Source organism: Bactrocera tryoni, chromosome 4 (genome assembly GCF_016617805.1).
Source record: "Bactrocera tryoni isolate S06 chromosome 4, CSIRO_BtryS06_freeze2, whole genome shotgun sequence".
In the NCBI taxonomy this organism is placed as follows: domain Eukaryota; kingdom Metazoa; phylum Arthropoda; class Insecta; order Diptera; family Tephritidae; genus Bactrocera; species Bactrocera tryoni.
Window position 1 is genome coordinate 7718750 of NC_052502.1, and position 15025 is coordinate 7733774.

At 39.1% G+C, this 15025-nt stretch overlaps 1 long non-coding RNA gene across 1 annotated transcript; it reads right to left on the reverse strand.

Moving 5' to 3' along the window:
- Nucleotides 1-13743: 13743 nt before the first annotated feature.
- Nucleotides 13744-14707, reverse strand: LOC120775204. The gene is made up of 2 exons (XR_005705301.1): nt 14298-14707; nt 13744-14061 (listed from the first exon to the last, which is right to left on the reverse strand). It is a non-coding gene; the product is annotated as an uncharacterized LOC120775204 (long non-coding RNA).
- Between the last annotated feature and the right edge of the window lie 318 nt (nt 14708-15025).

The window sequence follows — 15025 nt, forward strand, 5'->3', positions numbered from 1 at the left end:
ACAAATCGTTGCGTAGCGTTAAGGAAAAATTGGCGCTCTACTCCATTTGTAAGTCCAAATAGGTCAATGGACAACTATTGGTGGGTAACCTTGAAATTGGTCAGAGGCGCAAAAAAGCGTTAGAAAGAGATACAAAAAAGAAACTACAAGAGACAAGAACAGATAATTGAGTAACAAAACATAAACACTTGAGAATTCTTATGCAAAGAAAACATTAACGAAAAATTCCAAAGTTTTGCGTGAATGAAGCATAAGAAACTACGTGGGATTCGTAGTATATACAGATGTATGTACGTACATAGATACAACAGCACAGTGACTGTCAAAAGTGTGTATGTATGAGCTGAGATTAGAATGTATCATAAATGTCGGTTCTCTGAAATTAAAAACAAAAACAAACTGCGCTATCGATTGTTTCGAAATTTTCAGGATATATTTAACATACATGAATGAAAAAATTCAATATTTTTTGAGCCATACAAGATCTCCGACGGAACTAAAACAGCAAGTCCTCCATTGCTGCAGTGATTTCGGACTTCTCCGTGGAGAAACCTAAATGTAAACAATTCCCTTTAAACTGGAAGATATTCTCTGTACAAATCTAATCCGACAAAAACTCAAAAATTAACAAAATGGCGGCATTTAAAAATATTGAATTTTACACCAAATTTTAGTAGTTTTTAGGCTAAAACTAAGTTTGATCAGGCCAAAATTCCAATAGGTCATTGTGTGTAGAATTTTCTACAGACCAGGCAGAAAGAAATTTCATAACGATCGAATCGGTTGAGCTATCATTTCAGCAAATTCGAAAAATGCTGTTTCAACAAAAGCGCGTTTAGAAACTGGTGGACCGGATTGAACTGTGCGGCTGCCCTTTAAATGGCTATAACTCAAAAACTATGTGATATATAACTTAGCTTACTAGAAGATACAAGATCCCGGTAGCACCGATACCGTAAATGTGAGATATCCGCCGGTTGCAAGCAGTGAAATATTTAAGGCTCATCCTAGATAGGAAGCTTTCATGGAAGCAGACTATTGAAGAGAGAGCAAGAGCCCTTGCGCAACTTCGTTCTGGATACTGTAGCAGGTTAAACTCCTACTTATCCAGAATAGACCCTGACATACTCGATGTATGTCCTGCATGCAACGAGTCTCCGCATGACACTGACCACCTCTTTGCATGCCCCACAAACCCTACCCATCTAACACCCTCCTCTCTTTGGTCCGACCCCGTCGAAACAGCACGTTTCTTGGGCCTACCGTTAGATGACCTCGACGACAACACAAATGATATTTACCATCCCAACGGGGATTGAATCTCCGTTAAAACAACAACAACAACAGGTATCAATTGCCTTTTACTGCTGTAGAGGAGTCTTTGGCAAAGGTTGGGATCTCTCACCGAAAGTGTTCCTATAGCTCTTCGACACCATAGTCAAGCCCATTATGTTCTATGGAGTCTTCATGTTATGGAGGGCTCTAGAAAAGACCACACTTACAAAGAAACTCAAGAGCGTTCAACGGGCGAAGCTCATTAGCATGTGTGATGCACTAAGGTCCACTTCAATCATAGCACTTAATGCCATCTTGCATATATTGCCCGTAGACATCGTTGAAAGGGCTACGAATGTTGCAATCAGACTCAAAAAGTCTGGGTTCCTAAAAGAACAAGTGTCTAACACACAGAAATCCTCACTCACTTTGACTTTATACTGAATCACTTCGATCATGGAGTCGCCAAACCGAACTCTAGCAGCTCCCTCTCTACCCATATACCGACGAGTTAGTTGTGGGTAGGAAGAAGCCAAAGCTTCTTAGAGAGATGGTTGATGGAGGGCTTTAATGTCAAAAGCTCTCTATCAACTCCAGCATCAAACTTCCTGAATATTGCAGTGTATTCCAGGCCGAAGTTGAAGCCATTGAGTTGGTAGTAGATTTATTGCCCTGGAGTGCAGCCATCTTCAGAGAAGTTACCAGCCACTGAAATAGAAGAGCAGTGAGACTGAGTGCCTAACCCGCTATCAATAGAATCGATTGGCTTTGTGATAAGACTGGTGTGGGTGTCAGGCCAGAGCGGCATCGCAGGAAACTATAAAGCTGATGAGCTAGGAAGAAAAGGCACCCTACAATCGCTATAGGTAGAATGGGAGCAGGTCGGTGCCATATCCTCTTATATTCTACTACTAGCTAGCTGGGCAAGCGCTGTCGCAAAAGCCTTTTAGCCCAAGATCGATCGCAAGAGGTCTAGTGAACTCTTCATAGTTGTGGGGCTTTTATCAGCTCATTGCCATATTGGCGTTCACACACTAAGGTTGGGAGTCCTACCAGACGCCATATGCAAAAGCTGTATGAAAGAAGATGAGATGGAAACAACCCAACACTGCCTTCTTGGCTGGCCCGCGTTTGGAATGTCAATACTTAAACATTTGGGTTCTCAAAGCTTCAGTCATCCCATCGAGCTGGTGGGGATGGAAATTAAACGACTGAGAAATGAGATTTGTATTGGCTATAAAGCGTTTTGCTAATTTGTAAATTCGAACATTCGAAATTCTTTTCTATGGTTTCACAAAAGACTACCTATACTCGTTGTTGACATGCGATCTTTGATCAGCCATCTAACTTATCCCTAACTTTGTTTAAAGCTGTATTGAAATATTAGAAAATGGAAATTTTCCAAAATTTTACACTAGATGTGTCCTTAAAAGAGGTGTCTTCAGCAAATACAAGTAAGCTTGATGTAACAAGCTTTTGATGCCAAAAACTCTTAGCCATAGATCTTGAAACCCTCATGTGTCGATAAAGCGCTATGCAACTGTTACTTATACATATGTTGAGGCGCTAAGACCTGAGCTGAACAGTTGAGGAGGAAGTGTCGAGATATTTCTTCTTTGTCTTTTTCTAGACAATTTAGTCCCACCTCATGATTCAATAAATAAATTTCAAATAATATGATTTTTTTCACATTTTCCTTTCTTGATCTTTGTTTCCAAATATATCAGTAAATAACCAACCCATTATGAAAGTACTCACATGAGTCACAATAACAATAATTAATTAATTGGTTTTCTATATATAACCCCGATTGATGGTTATACAATCGATTCATTGATTCAAAATGCTTACAGTGAAATACATGAAAATGGAACTTTTACAGATGCAGACGCCATATTAATTGGTATTACCTAACCAGGATCTTGCAATGTTCGAGTTCTGAACAAGTGGAACGCTAACACACATGATGTCTACTTAAGGAACTCATTCGACTAGATTTAGATATTCTTAAGGGATTACAAACTTTGGGAAATTTCGCAAAATTAATTTTATCAACATATTTTTTGCAAAAATCGTTGGATTTGTAAATTGTTAATACGTTCTTCATCGTCAAAAATCTTAAGAATTCATTACATCCATTGACGATTGTCATATTTATTCACTCAAAGGCGCAGGTTTCACTGTACAAACATAATTGTTTTTACACATTAAATAAATTGCATATTTTTCTGGGAACTTTTTTCGAAGAACCTACCCATACACTTTGTTTTTGTTTTGTTCATATGTATCGTGGATAGGCACATTTGTCATTTTGTTTACTCTACATTACTGAAGAGTATCAATTTTTGAGTTCATTTCCCTATGAATGGTACGTGCGATTTTGCAAAATTTTTCATTCAGCAAAACAAAGGCCAAGCTGACAATCAGTGGTTCCCAAATAGATGAACGTATAATTGCTATGAATTTTATATTACATTTTACTTTATTTTATTTTAATTTTTCTCAGTATGTATGATAACAAATATACATATGTACATATGTGCTATATATCGACCCGATGTAGTGCTTAACAGTGCTACCAAAGTAATCAGTACATAGCAGTAGGAGAAGGTTTGGTTTGGATTAAAGTTCCTTACTGAGTTGCGGTTCTGGCTCTCGATGCTCCAAGCTCGTAAGAAAACAATAACAGCATTTACATATGTACATAACACACTACCAAAATGTTCAACAGTAAAGTTGTGCACCGCTGTTTTTGATAATTTTCACACGAGTGAGCTCTGCACTTTCTGGCCAGACGTTCGTTTGCGGTTTCAAAAATGCATGTGAATTTAGAAGTCAGCATATTTTTTAAGCGACACTCATATGTCACAAAAGTGGGGAAAATTTGCAGCAAGCGATTTGCCAGGAAACACGCAGACGTTGAGTGATCGGCATGAATAACTACTGCGGACTTTAATAGCATTATATGTAATAAATTAACATTTTATTAGTTGTTGAGGGGAAACTAATTATTACTAACAGATAATGCTTTTAGTATGTATGAAACACGCTGAACTTTGAAACATAAAATCAGAAAGTGGCCAAAGTTTGCAAATTTTTTAACAGTAAATTTGATTAGATAAAGAGCGCTACAATAGGCATATAGAAAAGTTTAAAGGAAAGCTGCTGTAAGAAAAAAGGATGAACCACTTCAGGGTTCCCTACTTTTTATAAATAAAAACATAGAAGCTTAAAATTTAATTTTTGAAGATTATCTCTTTCAAATGTTGGCCGCGGCTACGTCTCAGACGGTCCATACTCTGAGTCCAATTTTTGATGACTATTTTTTGAAGATTATCTCTTTCAAATTTTGGCCGCGGCTACGTCTCCGACGATCCATACATTGAGTCCAATTTTTTATGACTCGTTCGAGAATTTCGACTAGTAACTGGCGAATGACACTCGTAATGTTCTCCTCCAAGGCTGCATCGTAGCGGGATTGCCCGCATAGACTTTAGATTTTACATATCCCCACAGGAAAAAGTCTAACGATCTTGGTGGCCAAGAGACCGTCCAAAAACGTGAAATTAACTGTTCACCGAAGTGTTCTTTCAATAAATCCATTGATTGATGCGATGTGCGGGAAGTTGCGCCGTCTTGTTGAAACCAAATGTGGCCGAGACCACGAGCTTCAATTTCAGGCATCAAATAGTCGGTTATCATGACGCGATAACGGTCGCCATTGACGGTTACGTTCCCACCGACATCATTTTTGAAGACATATGGACTGATTATTCCACCGGCCTCTTTTCTGGATGAAATGACAGCTCTAGAATCTCTTTAAGTTGCTCTTCATCTCAAACTCGGCAACTTTCCTTGTTTACATACCCATTTCCTCATCGTTGAATATAATTTGGCTCGAAAGCGTCGGATTCTCTTAGAAGTTTTCAATAACCTATAGAGCATAATGATGCCTCTTTTCTCTTTAAGTTGCTCTTCATCCCAACTTTCCTTGTTTACATAATCATTTCCTCATCGTTGATCAAAATTTGGCCCGAAAACGTCGGATTCTCTTAAAACTTTTCAAGTGCCTATAGAGCATAGTGATGGTCGAATGACTTGGCTTCTTTCACAAACTGTATTTTGAAAGCTTTCAATTAAAGATCTCGACGAAAAATGTGCCAGGTCGTTCCATACGTCAGTACGAGTTGCCGCGACTGGCGCCGAATCAACTCTCCACGGATATGTTACAACATGAATACCAAAATAAAAAGGTTTTGGAAAACACTTTAAGAGGAAATGTTTTTAAGAAATGTTGCCAGCTATTTGAAAATTTCCAATTCTTAAGGGAGTATTCTAGTCTAGAATTTTGAAAATATCGATTTTTTTTTTTTTTTTGCATATTCTTAAAGACTGGACCTTTAAGAATATATTCCCCAACGGATAGTAAAAATGTTTAGTTTTTTTTATTGGACTTTAAAAAATGCCGTTAAATAGCATTTCTAGACTAGAATTATCTTGTCGAATTTAATGTTTACGGCCCAGCAAAGGAATTTTCAGTGCTGTTGAGGGTAGTTCTGCGAACAGATCATCATTTTTCAACAAAACTATTTTGTATTCAGGCACATATTATTTATTAATAGAAGAATTCCAAGAATCTATCAGGCCACCAGCTTCGGCAGGGCAATGGCTTCTCGCTTTTTTACATTTTTATTGCCACTAATATACCTAAATCTACCCCGTTGACACACAACCATTTTTTGTATTTTCTTAAATCCGTCTTCAGATTTTTTTATAATTCTTTGCCTTTTATTGTTTTGGACTTCGCAACAGCGAACAAGTGAAATTTGTTTACTACCAAACTATTGCGGTTGTTTAGAAAGTGAGGCAAAAATAGAAATGACAATAGTCACAGGTGTCTCCTACACCAACACATAGCCCTTTGTAGAGTTCTAGGAATTTGGAAGCAAATCAAAGCGCAACAAGAAATTGCGCACCACCGGCCAATTGGCCTTGAATTTTTATGCTAATTTTTTATTTGTTATTAACATACAAACATATACACACACACACACACAATGAAAACGTTCACTGAATTACAATTTTACACTTTTTGCATGAATAACTTTGAATTTCGTGAAAAATAACTTTTGCTTGTTGGCAACAAAAGAGTAAAAGCACAAGGAAAACGAAAGTGGGGAAAGAGGAGACTCAATGAATGAAATTGTTGCTGGAATCGAATTAGGAGTTATGCTTGGCGCACACAATTAATGGAAATTAGATATGAGAATAATAAACAAGAGTATTGGATTACCTTAGTGGAGTTGAAGGAACACTAAAAGTATTTCAAATAAATATTTATATTTTATTCTACTTATATGTCACGTGGCAAAGTGGTTGCAAGTTACAAATAGTCATATTCATAAAAGTTACGGCTTATAAAAATTATGAAAATTCGATTTATTGTTGTAATAATATTGCCAATAAGCCAAATTGCCGCTAGCGGTAATAAAACAATATCTGTGATTCTCAAACACTGAGGCCCTAGCTCACGTACATATATAGACAGACTGACGGACATTACTAAATCGGCTCAGCTCGCATCTTTATAAGGCTCCAAAGTCTCCGTCTAGGTGCAATAAACTTCGTGGCAAAGTTAATGTGCCCTGTTCAGGCTGTAAAAATTACCAAAGCATTTTCTTTTTTATAGATTCGACTAACTTTTAAATTTGTTGTTGGGGTTTTCTTGCAATCGGCATATTTCACGAAAGAAACTTATATTTATCTTCTTCTTCTTTTTTGCTGGCGTAGAAAACGCTTGCGCGGTTATAGCCGAGTTAACAACAGCGCGCCAGTCGTTTCTTCTTTTCGCCAGGTAGCGCCAATTGGAGATTCCAAGCGAATCCAGGTCCTTCTCCACCTGGTTTTTCCAACGGAGTGGAGGTCTTCCTCTTTCTCTGCTTCTCCCGGCGAGTACTGCGTCGAATACTCTCAGAGATGGAGTGTTTTCATCCATTCGGACGAGATGACTTAGACAACATAGCTGCTGTCTCTTGATTCGCTGAACTATGTCAATGTCGTCGTATATCTCGTACAGCTCATCGTTCCATCGACTGTGGTATTCGCCGTTGCCAATACGGAAAGGACCATACGACTCATCAGTTGTTGACATCGTCCATGCCTCTGCACCATATACATATGTAGCAGGATGGGGATGATGAGTGACTTGGAGAGTTTGGTCTTTGTTCGTCGAGAGAAGACTTTACTTCTCCATTGTCTACTCAGTCCGAAATATCACCTGTTGACAAGAGTTATTCTGTGCTGGATTTCGAGGCTGACATTGTTTTTGGTGTTAATGCAAGTTCCAAGATAGACGAAATTATCTACGACTTCGAAATTATGACTGTCAACAGTGACATGGGAACCAAGACAACAGTGCGACGACTGTTTGTTTGATGACAGGAAATACTTCGTTACTTCGTCTTGCCTTCATTCACTATCAGACCCCTTGGCTTCGCTTCCTTATACAGTTTGGAGAAAACAGAACTAACGACGCGGGTGTTGAGGCCAATGATATCAATATGATCGGCGTACGCCAGCGACTGTACACTCTTATAGAAGAATGTACTTCACTATTCAGATCTGCAGCTCGAATTATTTACTCCAGGAGTAGATTGAAGAAGCCGCACGATATGAAGGCCCCTTATCTATCTTAACTGGTATCGAACGGTTCGGAGAGCTCTTTTCCAATGCTGATGGAGCTTTTGGTATTACTCAACGTCAGCTTATACAGCCATATTAGTTTTGCGGGGATATCAAATCAGACATAGCGACATAAAGACAGGTACTTTACTTGCTGTCAAAAGCAGTTTTGACATCGACAAAGAGATGGTGTGTGTCGCTCCTCTTTTCACGGGTTCTTTCCAAGATTTGGCGTACGGTAAAATTTTTAACAGTTGTTGATTTTAGCCACACTGATAAGGTCCAAGCAGTTTGTTGGCGGTGGGCTTTATTCTTTTATTTTTATTTTAATCACACAGTACGCTCGATAGAACCTTATATGCGATGTTGAGAAGGCTTATCCCACGGTAATTAACGCAGATAGAGAGGTGTCCCATTTTCGGTATTAGGCAGAGCATACTTAAATTCCAATCGTCAGGCTCGCTTTCGTCCACATTCTACAAAGATGCTGATGCAAGCTGAAGAAGTTCGAATAGCATAGAACTGATAAGCAGTTCTTCACCGCGGTATTTGAAAAGCTTGGCCAGCCATCCATCGGCCCCCGCCGCTTTGTTGTTCTTCAGACGGTTGATTGCTATTCGAACTTCTTCAGGGTCGGGCAATGGAACGTCCGCTTCATCGTCATCGATTGGAGAATCGGGTTCACCATCTCCTGGTGTTATGCTTTCGCTGCCATTCAGCTGGCCGAAGAAGTGTTCCCTTCATAATTTCTGTATGCTCTGGGCATCAGTCACTAGATCATCTTTGAAGGTTTTACATGAGTATGCTTAGGTCTTGAAACCTTCTGTCAGTCGCCGAATTTTCAAGCATTACCCCTGTCGGCCAGCTTATTAAGCTCTTTATTTACACGTATTTCGGTCTCTCTCTTTTCTTAACTGCAAATTTGTCTCGCTTCCCTCTTCAACTCTCGGTATCCATCCCATCTCGCATTTAAAATATAGCAGGGCTAAAAAATAACTCTACAACCTAACCAACTACCTGAATAACCGAAAATTTTGGAAATCTAACGAAATACATTCATGCATTTTCAAACTGGTGACCCAGTTCTTGCTTCGATACTAGGGTTGCGTGTTTGAACAGTAATCGCCTCACCAAATCGCATGTTTACAAGTATTGATTTCCAGTTTCTCGATTTTCAATTGCATTTTTTACATCTTAATTACTAATTAGTCTGTCTGTCGCACAATCACATGCACTTGACGAACATATGGTCACCATCCTTCCCCCAGGAAAGGGGCGGGAGTGCTGACTTTCACTTTTTACTACGTCGAAAATAAATATGCACTGCTTGTAAACAAGCAAACAGCTGCTAGAATCGTGATAACTGCAAACGAAGTATTGGCAGACTGAACCGGTACATTTGCACCGAGACCAAAGGAATTTAAATATTGATTTACACCCGAAAAACACTGACGCACATTCTCAAGGGCAGCCAGCGCAAGTGTTGTCAACCGCTCGAAAAAATTTTGTCGCATGTAATCGCATGCATTTGTAGGTATGTATTGGTTTTGCCTTTACATTTATTTATAAATAAAATTTTATAAAAAAATTTTGATTTTTTTTTTAAATTAATAATGATTTTAATTTAATTGTTTTAGTGTTGTAAAAATTTTGTGCTTAATCAGTAGACATTTTTTGGCATTTCACCTGTTGTTGCATACTTACATACATACATATGTAAATTTCTACTCGAAAATATTTCAGTTACAAAATTTTTTGATTTCGTAAAATAAGTAAAAAATAATAATTATTTTATTGTATTTGCGCGATATCCGTAAAGGGCTTGTCTGGGCGTAAAATTTGTAAGTAAAACCCGCTACGCTGTCGGCATATAAATCAGCTGCGATTTTACTTTTGCGGTTCATCACGAATTTTCGGCGGCAGACTTTATGTGCTGGAAGACAAAGGCTCACCTGCATTTTTCGTAGTGCATTTGGTAATTAACCCACATTATTTGTTTAATACATTTTTGGTCTACTTCAAAGAGTGAAAAGCTGTCTCAACTCATTTGGAAAAGTGAGGCTTAATTTTATTTTTAGCGTTGATTTTGAACTTTTTATAAGAGAGAAATTATTTACAATACTTTTAGGTATGCTAAATTTTTACTATAAACTATAAGTAACATTTTTTGTATATAATAGAAAAGGAAACTACCATAGAGAGCGGTAACACGATATTGACCGACTTTTTTCCCGAAATTTGATGAAATCGACGCGGGGAATCTCTCTTTCGAGTACGCCGCCTCATGTTGCAACTCTAAACATGGGCACATTGCGTGCAAAGTTTAGTAACCCATTAATCTCGTAAAATGGCTCAGTCAAGTGGTACGTAGATCATGCGATTTAACGTCTCTAGATTATTTTCTCTGGGATTCTTATAATCGAGTTAACAACAGCGCGCTAGTCGTTTCGTCTTTTTGCTATGTGATGCCTTGTGATTGGAGATTCCGAGCGAAGCCAGGTCCTTCTCCATCTGATCTCTCCAAACGGAGTGAAGGTCTTCCTCTTCCTCTGCTGCCACCATCCGATACTGAGTAGAAAACCTTTAAAGCTGGAGTGCTCTCTACCATCCGGACAACATGACCTAGCCAGCGCAGCCGCTGTCTCTTGATTCGCTGAACTATGTCAATGTCGCCGAATATCTAGTATAGCTCATCGTTCCATCGACTGCGGTATTCGCCGTAGCCAAAGTGCAAAGGATCATAAATTATTCGTAAAACCTTTCTCTCGAACACTCCTAAGGCCAACTTAATAGATGCTGTCATAGTCCATGCCTCCGCACCATATAGCAGGACGGGAATAATGAGGTACTTGTAGAGTTTGGTTTTTGTTCGTCGAGCGAGACCTTTACTTTTCAATTACCTACTCAGTCTAAAGTAGCAACAAAAGTTGGGTCTTTCATCCGAGACTGTTGTTTCTTTTTCATTGGGAGTGATTTCTACGCGGCGGGACCCAAACCCAGCGCGCAATCTCGCTAGGCGAGTAGTATAAAATGTTATACATATTTGTATAGCAAACCGCTTGTTTCGGGAACGACGCACATTCCAGTCGTACCACTGATAAACAGACGCTGCAATGCAGACTTCAGCGAACGCTTAAATCGAATATGTCGGAATAGCTCTACGAAAGCTTCATTTCTTTTAGCCGTGACCACATGCTCCACACGGGTTGGCTACCGCATATTACACAAGGGTTGCTCACGTTTCCACGATGCGCGGCGAGAACGCAAAATTAGAAATTGGGTAAAGCCCTACGACTGTAACTGCTTCAGAAGCCTGACTACCCTCATTGCTTCTACATCGTCTTATTCTAAACAGCTTTCACAACAAGCATCCGGTGGAATTTTCAACCTGGTTACACCCATAGGGCAATGACCACTTAAACCCGACACAACCAGGGCAAAGCTGAGTGAAAAACCCAATGTACCTCTAGCATTCCACTTAGATCATTAACACCTTATAGTCAAATCCTATCAGGAGAAAGGCTCAAAACTGAATACTCGTTTTTCAAAAACAGCCTCTCGACCAATATAAATAAAATAAGAAATATTTTAGCTTTATAAATTCGAAATTTTTATGATATTTACTATTACGTCTTTCGAAAACCGTCTCATCCGACCGCAGCTCGTCAATAACGTGCAAGTTGAAAACTGCACGGTCGCACCTCATTTAGCATGTACTCAAAAAAAAATAGTCCCACGAGGTGAAATCACTGCGTGGCTGATTTATGGATCCCAAAAAACTAGCCGTTCTTTCTGTTGGAGCCATTTAAGCCCAAGTCGATTCTTATAGATGCGAAGAACCGAAAGACCTGATATTGTTTGCCTAAGGCGCACACTATTGCAGAAAATATCGACTCCATTTCTTACTGTTATTTTTTTATTCACGTATCCTTTAAGCCAAGTAAACAAGAATGACTCAGCGCGGTGGGCAATATAACGGCAAAAATTAAGACAGAACGAAATAACCGAATATTAATCGAAAATTCACCTTTCAAAGAAAAAAGAGAAAAAGAGAACACAAAGAAAAAGTTTCTAAAAAGCTCATATACTCAGACGACCTTGAGGACAAATAATGACGATGAACGACAAAATAATTATGCTCTAAGTGGGAATCACCCATAACAATGATGATAGTCCAAAAATATTAAGTCAACACTATGGCTCTGATAATGGAAGGCATTGACATGAATTTTCGGTTTTATAAACAAATAAATTGTCTAAATATGACAACACGCCTCCACCTCGCCACTCTCACATGCCCTTTTCTTCGGTTCGTGATGCTCCAATTTCGATTTGTAGTTTATTGTTTTTGTAATGCATTGATAGACATATGAAGAAGCGTGTATGTTTATTGGCCTGGTTGGCCGTACAATGGACCCAGATGTGGGTCAATGTGAAGCAAAAGCAGGACAAAAACATGACGAACGCTCTCACTGATAAACCAATGTCGAGCGAACGCAATGAAAACAGAAGCCGCGACGTAATTGTAGTAAGGGACAGTCCAAAGGCGATTTCAAATATTCGCAGTTCTCAGAAGAAAGGCCAGCCCAGGCTGTGAAGACGACAGCATTGTCGATTATGTTGTTGTATGTGTCGTCTTCGCATGCGATTGAAGATACGTGTGTGTATGTATGTTTGAGGCATATAATGATATAGGAAAGTGGAGAGCTTAGCAAGCAAATATTTCACCAAATTGCAGCTGTTTTTAAGCGCTTGACTCTGCTGATAGCCAAAACTTAAAATCACTCTTGAGTACAAGATGTACTCTGAATTGAGTTGGGAGTTGAGAAGTAAAAGCCTTTTTCACGGAACGAAATCAATCGTTTCCAAGTCATCCAAGTCAAGAGCGTACAGCTATGGGCGTAACGGTAGCAAACGTAGGCAAGACGAAATATCTCCTGTCATCAAACAAACAGTCGTCGCCCTCGCGACTTGGATCCCATGATACCGCTGACAGTCATAACTTCGAAGTCGGAGATCAATTCGTCTATCTTGGAACCAGCAACAACGTCAGCCTCGAAATCAAACGCAGAATAACTCTTACCATCTGTTGCTACTTCGGACTGAGTATACAATTGAGAAGTAAAGTCCACTCTCGACGAATAAAGGCCAAACTCTACAAGTCCCTGATCATCCCCGTCCTGCTATATGGTGCAGAGGCACAATGACAACATCTGATGAGTTGACGTTACGAGTCTTCGAGAGAAAGGTTCATCGGAAGATTTATAGTCCTTTGCGCATTGACAATGGCGAATACCGTAGTAGATGGAACGATGAGCTGTACGGGATATACGACGACATTGACATAGTTCAGCGAATTAAGAGTCAGCGACTAGGGTGGTTAGATCATGTCGTCCGAATGGATGAAAGCACCCAGCTCTGTGAATGTTCGATGCAAAGCCCGCCGGGGGAGGCAGAGGAAGAGGAAGACCTCCACTCCGTTGGAAAGACCAGGTGGAGAAAAACCTGGCTACACTTGGAATCTCCAGTTGGCGCCAATTCGCGTCAGCGGTGTCTACGCCAAAAAAGAAGAAGCAATGTGAGTGGTAATGCTATTTTCGTAGTTCACCGTTGGTGGTAAAATACAAAAAACTCTTTTTAGGATTATCCCGACTCCTTTACTTATAATCGCCGATCCAATATCAAATGTGTGAATTTTCCTAAAATATGTCTTCTGATCAGAAGTCAACCTAACTTCTCTGCCCAATCGCAACACAACAGCTGTTTACATCATCAACTCTGTAAACATCTGTATTTGACCGAGGCCTTTGAACAATTTGTCATTATTATTTCAAAATTAAATGCAATTTTAACAAAACATTTGCACGCTCAAGCCGCTGAGTAAATACCTAAGACTGTGCCTACATTTAATTAGTATAATGACATTCGCCGAAATATAATTCAATGATTTGAACCCATCGAGTGGTTGCCTCATTGCATTCTTAACTCAATATTTGAAGAATGTCTGAGCCAAAATGATTTGTTGTTCTCAATTATGTTGTTTCTCAATTCTTTTTTTTTGTGTGGTCTTGTTTACTACACGGGCCCACCTCATGGTTCACTCACCTGTAAAGTTCACTGTTAATATTATGAAATCGTTCAAAGCTACCGCCACAACAACAACATAATATCGGCACAATCATGGCGTTTATCATGCAAATGTCAGTGCGTACCCAGTCAGACACGGTCTGAAGGAAATTTGATGCAATTCAGCACTTTTGATTTCCCAGACTTTATTATGCACCCTGTTATTGTTGTTGTTGTGACTGTTTTATGGCGTTTCGTGTAAAGTGGGCGCTTACCAATAGTATATACTAACAAGACAGGCGCTTAACTTATGACGGTGGCAATGACCCAACTGCAGTTTTCCGTTGGCGGTAAAGGAAAGAGGTAGCACAAGTGGAAAATGTATGAAAACTTCACACATATGTATGTATATAGTATATCAGCACTTTTCTGGTGACGTTTTTGCTGACGCCATTGGGCATGTTGTGTTGATAGATGTTTATTTCGCCTTAGTGAGTCATCTATCAATAGTAGCTGGCTTAATAACAAACTTTATAAGTATTGCTTAAACAAATCATGAATTCACAAATCACCATTCATGTTCATTGAAACATTATTTTTTTCGGAAAGCCCAAATTCGTTAATTAAAGCAAATTTGTATTAATTCATACTCTAAAATTACACGTAGCTAATCTAATAGGAGAGTGAAACAGCTGATAAAGTATGACACCTGTCAAATGTTTAATTCGTCACTCACATAACACTAACAACATAAACAAAATCATAATTAGAATTGTATGATGCGCGAATTGTTGTTGTTGTGTGCACTGCATTTAAAATTGAATAATTCGGGTTAGCGCAACATTTCCGCTTCAAAAATTGCCTTCCACTCGCTAAACGACAGGTGTGACATCTAGCAAGCTACAGAAGAAGTCGAAAAGTTCTAACATACGCTAGATGGCGCTAATGCTGTTAGAATACCTTCACGCAAAAAAAAAACGTTTCATTCATAAATTTTAATTAC